Source organism: Myotis brandtii, unplaced genomic scaffold, assembly GCF_000412655.1.
Source record: "Myotis brandtii unplaced genomic scaffold, ASM41265v1 scaffold735, whole genome shotgun sequence".
Classification (NCBI taxonomy): Eukaryota; Metazoa; Chordata; class Mammalia; order Chiroptera; family Vespertilionidae; genus Myotis; species Myotis brandtii.
This window is the reverse complement of record NW_005370916.1, coordinates 1367157-1376100: the sequence shown is the minus strand read 5'-3', so window position 1 is coordinate 1376100 and position 8944 is coordinate 1367157. Positions and strand designations below refer to the sequence as shown.

General features: G+C 39.9%; 1 long non-coding RNA gene across 1 annotated transcript in view; it reads left to right on the top strand.

The window, feature by feature from the left end:
* LOC106724145 overlaps positions 1 to 8135 on the top strand; it is a 24555-nt gene extending 16420 nt beyond the window's left edge. The window contains exon 3 of the long non-coding RNA XR_001359898.1: positions 7702 to 8135. This is a non-coding gene — a long non-coding RNA (uncharacterized LOC106724145). The remainder of the gene's footprint in view (positions 1 to 7701) is intronic.
* The last annotated feature ends 809 nt before the right edge of the window (positions 8136 to 8944 follow it).

Genomic DNA, 8944 nt, shown 5'->3' with positions numbered 1-8944 from the left:
GCTCGGAAGACTTTAAAATGACCTGGGCCAGAGAAGTTCATGCGTGGAGAGCTGAGTTTAAGGAAGTTTTAACTGCAGAGCAGTGGAGTTTCTTAGCGAGGTGGCCTTAGCTCATTGGAGAAACCTCCTTCCTGACCTGATCAGTTTAAGGCCAGCCCCTGAACATGTTGAGACCTCACTTTTTAATTGTGAAAGATTTTGGTGGAGCAGAATCTGCTCCAAACAGTGTCGTCTGAAACTTGAACTGACAGCTTTTAAGGAATGGGATATTGTTTTCTGAGGTGATGGAAAGGAATTGATAACGTAGAGAATTCTGTGGGGTCAGTAAATGCCTCTGCTTCAGCTCATGGCACACATAACCTAATTACTAAAATCTGCAGTATACCAAAAAATATTTTTTTCGGATCTGACAAAAATAGATGTAATTTTGATTCATGCACACCGGATGGCTGTCGTCATTTTTATTTGACAATCTAAGGGAAAAGAGGTCAGCGCCCCTGACTAGTCAGGTATTGCATGTTTTTAAAATTCTTGTGGCACACCCGTTGAAAAATCACTGATGTAGTAATCATTATTCCCCTGAGGGAAAGGCACAGAGGGTCGCCCTTTTGGCATATTTCAAAGAGCCAAGCTACCATGCTTTTAAAATAAGGGCATGGTCTTTAGGCTTTGCTTTAAAGATAGAATCCAGTCTAGTAGTTTGGATTAGTTCCTAAAATGCTTGGGAAGATTCTGCCAAGAATACTGATTCATTTACCCAACACACTTTCTCAAATATCATTGAACCTGTCTCCAGATAGTCTCTACACACACAGTTGTTGTTGTTTGTTTTCCAGATTTAAATACTTGTCATGTTAGCTCATCTATTATATTAAGCCTGTATTCATTGGTAGAACACATCGCGATCTTTGGATTTTTAACACGAAGATTTACATAATGTGTTTAGAGGATATAGCACTGTTGTGATTGGATTTAGTCACTATCTTATAGCAGTTAATGCAGTGCAGTTGAGATGTTTAATACTTATTGATTTAATTTCCCCTTTGGAAATTTTCTGCCCTCATGGTTCGTTCATTTCATTACATTCCTCTATTCCCCCCCCCCCCCCCCCCCCATGTAATTTTATTTCCCAGAACCAGGGTAAGACTGTTGTTTTTTGGTCTCCTCCAGACACCTGAATTAATGTGGTTAGGTATCTTGGAGGTGAGTTTTGTGGGCCCAGTGCAGTGCTTTGCACAAAGGAGGACTACAGACAAACGTAGGAAAGGCAATTCTTGCTCTGCATAGTGTTAAAATATTTTTTTTAATCCTCATCCAAGGATATGTTTTTGTTGATTTTATAGAGAGGAAGGGAAAGAGTGAGAGAGAGAGACAGACACATCAATGTTTTACATCGATCAGCTGCCTCCCTTATGCCATCCTGGGTATGTGCCCTGACCTGAATGGAACCCGTGACCTTTCAGTGCACAAGACACAGCTCCCACCAACTGAGCCACACTGGCCAGGCTGAATGGTCTTAAAATCTTGGTGGGTATTGAGGATGGAAATGGTTTTTAGTTCTAGAACTAAATACTTGTACAGAGTTAAGTGCTAACATATATTTCAGACTTGAAAACATGTAGAAAAATTAGCGTCAGTAGGCTTGTCCTGGAAGTCTATTTACTGGGAAGGAAGGGGATTAGCATTTCCTGTCTCAGACTTGGAGACATATACATATCAGAGCATTCCAGGATAACGGTGTTGGATGCCCTAATGATCAGACTGGGCAGGGACTTTCACAACATAGTGACCTTAACTATCTCCATCTCTCCCCTCTTGAGTTCTTTACTCATTGGTTTCTCAAAATTGCCTTCCTGCAGTTGAGAAATGAGAGGTGGGTGAAAACACACTTGCTGTAATCTCTTAGATTTCTCATGTTGCTTTTTCATTATTAGGGAAGAGAACAATTTTTGTTGAATAAATTAAAAGAAAAAATGCCCTTGGATTTTATTTTATTTTGGTTCTTTGAGAAGCTACTTCTATCCTCAATGGAAGGTAAAGTTATTATTTAGCTTCACTCTCACAACACTGGTTAGCTGAGAGAAACTGAGGCCCTGAGAAATTTAAGTAACTTGTTAGTGAGTGCCATACTGCTAATTAATGGCAGTGAGTAGCCTCAAATTTAGTGTCCTATCCCTATCCCAGTTTTCTCCTATCATAAGATGCTTATTTTGCTGAAAAAGGAAGTTTTCAGGCATTTAAAGAAACTTTTCTACCTCTGGAATGCTAGCTAATGCGATTTTTTTCTGCTACCTTATTCCTTTTATAAATTCTGAACTGTCTCCTTCAGGGAGGCTTGTGCTCTGGGAAATGAGCAGAAATATAGACACTTCTTTTAGCCTTTCTTTCTGCCTTTTTTCCCTGCATAACAGCCTCATCAGCTGTGGAAAAATATGCTGTTGCCATAACAAGAGCACCAGAGAGGAACTAACTATGATGGCCTGAAATCTTGTTCATGCCTTTACTCTTTCTCTCTGCCAGAGTTGTTATTGGTTCACTGGGCCAGAATTACCTGAAGGCCATTGGAAGGGTCAGTAAACCAAGGAGAAGGCGGAAAGAAGGGGAAAGAATCTGTTCAGATTGTTAATAAAATAAGAGAACTTTGGGGGAGTCCTGAGTTTTAATCTGGTTTCTTAGGAGCGAGGAATAGAGCTGTGTGTGTAGATATGGGGAAGGAAGGGCAGTTTATGACTGTTGTAAAATTTCTAATTCAGTGACCTTGGGCTGAGTTTATTCTAGGCCAAAAACTTCTGAACAAACAAATGAGCTCTGGTTCTCTAGCTTTTGTTAATTTACGAAAGGGCTTTCATTATTACACGTGAGAAGTGCATGAAAAATACAATGAAAGGTGTCAATCATTTTGCCTTGTATTCAAGGAAGATGGCATTTACTTATCTCAGAGTAACACAATTTAACATGTGTTGCCACTCCATAGGAAAGTCAGCTTTAGTCTCATATTCATCAGTAGCCAAAGGATATATTAAAGATGTACTTTATTTTTTTATGTTGGGTGCATTTTTGCTGATGAGAAACTGAATTCTGAGCCTGGAGAAAGGAGTAAGCAAGTCCTCATCCTGAAGGTACTCAGCAGTGCTTTAAGCCAGGTGCATTCTGGCAAGAGAAGACAGGGCTCTTACAAGTTGGGGTTGCAGCGTGCAGGACAGACCTGTGCAACGTGGAGTGTCTAATAGGAAGGATGAAAAGGGACAAATCTGAAAACTAGCTCTCCCAGGGGTTATTTAGCAAAGACTTTGAGGACTGGAGTCTTAGGGACAATTTTGTAGTAGGGGGTATTGCATGGCTTACAGACACAAGCTAGTTCAGCTGGTTGGAGAAGAAGGGAGCCCGAGCAGGAGAATAGTTGCTTGGTAAAAATGGCAGAACTTTTTCAGGACTTCAGAAGAACAAATTAATATTTAAAAGATTTTTGTTGCTCCATTTATACTAGGACAAAAGTCCGTTGAGACTTTCAGTCATTCAACTTACTGAATAGATGAAGCCTAGGTTATCATTTTCAATTTTTTTAAAAATATGGTTTTGTTGATTTCACAGAGAGAAAGGGAGAGGTAGAGAGAGAATCGTTTGGCTGCCTCCAGCATGCCCCCTACTGGGGATTGAGCTTGCAACCCAGGCATGTGCCCTGACAGGAATCGAACCCGTGACTTCCTGGTTCATAGGTTGATGTTCAACCACTGAGCCACACTGGCCGGGCTGGTTTTTTTTTTATTTTTAATAAGATGTGCCTAAGAGGAGTGAACTTGGGAGGAAAGCACATTGTTGGAGTGAAAGCCAGACTTGAATCTGAGTACTCTCCCCATACCTTTCATTCCTCCTTTCCCCCCCCCCCCCCCCCCATGTAATTTTATTTCCCAGAACCAGGGTAAGACTGTTGTTTTTTGGTCTCCTCCAGACACCTGAATTAATGTGGTTAGGTATCTTGGAGGTGAGTTTTGTGGGCCCAGTGCAGTGCTTTGCACAAAGGAGGACTACAGACAAACGTAGGAAAGGCAATTCTTGCTCTGCATAGTGTTAAAATATTTTTTTTAATCCTCATCCAAGGATATGTTTTTGTTGATTTTATAGAGAGGAAGGGAAAGAGTGAGAGAGAGAGACAGACACATCAATGTTTTACATCGATCAGCTGCCTCCCTTATGCCATCCTGGGTATGTGCCCTGACCTGAATGGAACCCGTGACCTTTCAGTGCACAAGACACAGCTCCCACCAACTGAGCCACACTGGCCAGGCTGAATGGTCTTAAAATCTTGGTGGGTATTGAGGATGGAAATGGTTTTTAGTTCTAGAACTAAATACTTGTACAGAGTTAAGTGCTAACATATATTTCAGACTTGAAAACATGTAGAAAAATTAGCGTCAGTAGGCTTGTCCTGGAAGTCTATTTACTGGGAAGGAAGGGGATTAGCATTTCCTGTCTCAGACTTGGAGACATATACATATCAGAGCATTCCAGGATAACGGTGTTGGATGCCCTAATGATCAGACTGGGCAGGGACTTTCACAACATAGTGACCTTAACTATCTCCATCTCTCCCCTCTTGAGTTCTTTACTCATTGGTTTCTCAAAATTGCCTTCCTGCAGTTGAGAAATGAGAGGTGGGTGAAAACACACTTGCTGTAATCTCTTAGATTTCTCATGTTGCTTTTTCATTATTAGGGAAGAGAACAATTTTTGTTGAATAAATTAAAAGAAAAAATGCCCTTGGATTTTATTTTATTTTGGTTCTTTGAGAAGCTACTTCTATCCTCAATGGAAGGTAAAGTTATTATTTAGCTTCACTCTCACAACACTGGTTAGCTGAGAGAAACTGAGGCCCTGAGAAATTTAAGTAACTTGTTAGTGAGTGCCATACTGCTAATTAATGGCAGTGAGTAGCCTCAAATTTAGTGTCCTATCCCTATCCCAGTTTTCTCCTATCATAAGATGCTTATTTTGCTGAAAAAGGAAGTTTTCAGGCATTTAAAGAAACTTTTCTACCTCTGGAATGCTAGCTAATGCGATTTTTTTCTGCTACCTTATTCCTTTTATAAATTCTGAACTGTCTCCTTCAGGGAGGCTTGTGCTCTGGGAAATGAGCAGAAATATAGACACTTCTTTTAGCCTTTCTTTCTGCCTTTTTTCCCTGCATAACAGCCTCATCAGCTGTGGAAAAATATGCTGTTGCCATAACAAGAGCACCAGAGAGGAACTAACTATGATGGCCTGAAATCTTGTTCATGCCTTTACTCTTTCTCTCTGCCAGAGTTGTTATTGGTTCACTGGGCCAGAATTACCTGAAGGCCATTGGAAGGGTCAGTAAACCAAGGAGAAGGCGGAAAGAAGGGGAAAGAATCTGTTCAGATTGTTAATAAAATAAGAGAACTTTGGGGGAGTCCTGAGTTTTAATCTGGTTTCTTAGGAGCGAGGAATAGAGCTGTGTGTGTAGATATGGGGAAGGAAGGGCAGTTTATGACTGTTGTAAAATTTCTAATTCAGTGACCTTGGGCTGAGTTTATTCTAGGCCAAAAACTTCTGAACAAACAAATGAGCTCTGGTTCTCTAGCTTTTGTTAATTTACGAAAGGGCTTTCATTATTACACGTGAGAAGTGCATGAAAAATACAATGAAAGGTGTCAATCATTTTGCCTTGTATTCAAGGAAGATGGCATTTACTTATCTCAGAGTAACACAATTTAACATGTGTTGCCACTCCATAGGAAAGTCAGCTTTAGTCTCATATTCATCAGTAGCCAAAGGATATATTAAAGATGTACTTTATTTTTTTATGTTGGGTGCATTTTTGCTGATGAGAAACTGAATTCTGAGCCTGGAGAAAGGAGTAAGCAAGTCCTCATCCTGAAGGTACTCAGCAGTGCTTTAAGCCAGGTGCATTCTGGCAAGAGAAGACAGGGCTCTTACAAGTTGGGGTTGCAGCGTGCAGGACAGACCTGTGCAACGTGGAGTGTCTAATAGGAAGGATGAAAAGGGACAAATCTGAAAACTAGCTCTCCCAGGGGTTATTTAGCAAAGACTTTGAGGACTGGAGTCTTAGGGACAATTTTGTAGTAGGGGGTATTGCATGGCTTACAGACACAAGCTAGTTCAGCTGGTTGGAGAAGAAGGGAGCCCGAGCAGGAGAATAGTTGCTTGGTAAAAATGGCAGAACTTTTTCAGGACTTCAGAAGAACAAATTAATATTTAAAAGATTTTTGTTGCTCCATTTATACTAGGACAAAAGTCCGTTGAGACTTTCAGTCATTCAACTTACTGAATAGATGAAGCCTAGGTTATCATTTTCAATTTTTTTAAAAATATGGTTTTGTTGATTTCACAGAGAGAAAGGGAGAGGTAGAGAGAGAATCGTTTGGCTGCCTCCAGCATGCCCCCTACTGGGGATTGAGCTTGCAACCCAGGCATGTGCCCTGACAGGAATCGAACCCGTGACTTCCTGGTTCATAGGTTGATGTTCAACCACTGAGCCACACTGGCCGGGCTGGTTTTTTTTTTATTTTTAATAAGATGTGCCTAAGAGGAGTGAACTTGGGAGGAAAGCACATTGTTGGAGTGAAAGCCAGACTTGAATCTGAGTACTCTCCCCATACCAATAGCAGTGATCCTTCATTAGTTATTAGCATTACAGACAGGCTGAGCCACAACATCTGTGAAATCTAGAATGGATCCAGATTTCAGTTGGATCCCAACCAGCATTTCCTGCAGTTAGGGCCTGGCATTTTTTGTAGAGAAAATTTATTTCAAGATGAACGTTCAAGCCTAAACAGAAGTGGACACACTTTGATATACTTTATTTTGACCCAGATTTTCTGATGGTCAGGGCTAGATAGACTTAAAATCAGATGACATTTAAGATTAATTTGTGGTTCATACACCATTTTGGACCTGGTTCTAGCTGAAAAGATTATTTGTTTCTATTCATTTTTTGCAGCCAAGACTCAAGAGAACCAAGCCATACTTGCTTAGAGGACCTCACTTATTTATATTGATTTCCAAACTCCTCTGTCACTGTGATCTCCACAAGTACTTTTAACTTCTCTGGATATTAGTTTCTTCACCTGTAAAATAATAGGCTTCCTGCATGCAGATGCTCTCTAAGGCCTCTTTTAACACTGGACCTTCTGAATAGGAGCATAGTCATTGTCAACTTCCCTTTCGGCCGAGGTGCTGTGTTCTGTTATGGCAGTGTCCTAAGTGATTGGGCAGGGAGCCATCCTTCAACCTTAATATCTTCGAAATCTTTGCTCCGGGAAGTTATTGAGACTTGGAGTTAATCAAAAGACAGTAGGATTGGCTTTACAGAAACCGTGGATGTTTTCCATTTGCCACAATAATTTTGGTTGTACACTAAGTTAGTAGATCCTGAGTCTCCCGTTGTTCTTTTGTTGATGTAAAAATTGTCCCTTTCTTGGTTTTAGCACGTTGGGAATAATTTCATTGCACACACTGAAGAGATCCTGAGTCTCCCGTTGTTCTTTTGTTGATGTAAAAATTGTCCCTTTCTTGGTTTTATTAGCACGTTAGGAATTTCATGGTTGCACACACTGAAGTGGGCTGGCCACCATCAGCCTCCCTGGAGGATACTGAATTAGGCAGCTTTTAGTTTCCTCTGCGTTATCTGGCATAGAGCTTTTAAGAGTCTTTTTCCTCCAGAGCCTCCATGAAGAACAGATGTTTAAAACTGAAGTTTGTTCAGAAATGTGCTTTAGTCAGTCAAACACAGGCTTTTATCACCCTCCCAAGTTGAAGGAATGAAAAGCAGAGAAAACAACTTTCTTTATAAGTCCTTTCTGTATTTTCACTTCTGATTTTCCCTTATTGGGGGTTAGGGGAGGCCGAATTCCTTTCATTAGAAGCACTTTGCTGCCTGTTCATCTTTATTTCTGATCTCTTGGTGGGCCCTTACATGAGGCACAGATGGAGAATTGTTGAGAATTCCTAATGGAATACTAGGGTTACTTGACAAGTGCTTTGTTTCTTTTTAATTCAGTTTCTAGTTTTGAAGGATACCGTCCTTCCTCATGGCCTTGGCCGCCTTAGCAGTGCCAGTCTGTTGTGTGTATGTTTATATTTACAAGTACTTTGGAGTCACCTTGGTTTGTTTGTTTGTTTTTCATTTCCTTGTGGGGTTTTTGTTGTTGCTGTTTTTTTACGCTGTCTCTTGATCTTAAAATTTTTTGTGGGGCAGAGGGGTAGGCTTTAAACAGTGGAAATTTATTCTCACATATTTGGAAGCTAGAAGTCTGAAATCAAGTTTATTTTTTATAGTGTTGGAATATACATAACATAAAATTTACCATTTTAACCATTTTTAAGTGTACAATTCCATGGCATTGAGTATATTCACATTGTTTTGCAATAATCTCCACCATACATCTCCAGGACTTTTTCAGCTTCCCAAACAGAAACTTCATACCCATTAAATAATAACTTCCCATTGTCCACCCACTCTCAGCCCCTGGCAACCACGATTCTGTTACCTGTTTCTATGAATTTGACTACTCTTTGTAATTTATATAAATAGTCATTTAATAATTGTCCTTTTGTGACTGACTTGTTTGAGTTAGCATAATGTCTTCAAAATTCATGCTTTCACCCTTTTATTTTTCTTTTACATTTATTTTTTATACCTATGAAAGTAAGGTTTGTATTATTAGGCTAATAACATAGAGCAGCATCATGCCCCATCCCCTCTAATGTCCATTTCCACTCCCCAGAGAAACCATTTTAAACTGTTAGCTGTTTCTTCTGGTGTTTACTCTGGATTTCTGAATAAAGGATTTAATGCTATTTCTCCAATTGTGTTTTTTTGTTTGTTTGTTTGTTTTTTTATTAACAGTTAGTTTTCTACTTTGGAAGAGGAGGATACACCCTTCTCCCAATATATATATATATA